Source organism: Humulus lupulus, chromosome 3 (assembly GCF_963169125.1).
Source record: "Humulus lupulus chromosome 3, drHumLupu1.1, whole genome shotgun sequence".
NCBI classification, from domain to species: Eukaryota; Viridiplantae; Streptophyta; class Magnoliopsida; order Rosales; family Cannabaceae; genus Humulus; species Humulus lupulus.
In genome coordinates, this window is record NC_084795.1 from 63,501,750 (window position 1) to 63,502,851 (window position 1,102).

The following is a 1,102-nucleotide window of genomic DNA, read 5'->3' on the forward strand; positions in this document are numbered from 1 at the left end:
AAGATAACATATAAAACATATAACACATGAATTTCTATCCTATTTTCCTTACCAAAATTACCGGGATATGAGGACAGAGTTGGGACTTTGGAACACTCCTAAAAACCATTTACGAAAGGGTGAGTCTATTGAAGAAAAAGAGATGAAAGAGAATGGAAGGACTATACCATTAAAATATACTTACCAAAACCTTGCTCAAGAACTTAGATTTCCTAACCAAAATAAAGAATAAGGTTAGAAGGCTGAGTAGAAGACTATGAGAAAGAAATAATATAACACCAATGAACTAGAGTGTGGAAATACCTTGAAGACTTGTAAGACCAATCTAAACCTTGAACCAAAATGTTATAAAACCTTACTTCCCAAGTGTTTGATAAGCTTATGATTCCCAACCCAAGTGTTTACACTCTCACACTCACCTAGAAACTTGCAGCCTCTGAACTTAGAGCAAAAGATGAATAATGGCTGGGTACTAGGTCCTATTTATAGAGTTTAGGAATGAAAAGATCTCATTTAACTTGAATAAAAATAATGGCTTTTTAAGTGAAAATAATTTGAATTATCGTTCAGCAGAGGCTGAAGACTCGTTCAGAAAGGTTCTGGACTTATCAAGAGGTTGAAGGTTTGAATGGGAAACGATTTTGAAAACATTCAAAATATGCTGAAGGAGGCGATATATCGCCCCCTATAGGCAATATATCGCCTGGACCATTATGCCCGAGGCAAACGTGCATCGTTTCGTGCTGCGATATATCGCCCCCTATAGCTGCGATATATCGGCATACGCTGATTATTTAAACACGAAATTACACATTTTTAGCTTAATTCAAATTGAGTAAACAGCCTTGACTAAGCCCTCAAACGTTTTCAAAGCTGTTGACTGACCTTAGAGCATTCAAATTTTACCCTTAATAAACTAAATCCTCAAAATACTTAATCATTATTAAACCCATACATAACATGTGCTAAAATCCTATTGGTTTTTATCTAAACCTTATAGTATAATAAATATTATCCTCAATATTTGTCATATTAATCAAACCTTAGGTTAAAATTTATATTCTTAAACTATAGTTTAAACTTAGAAAATCTACAAGTACTA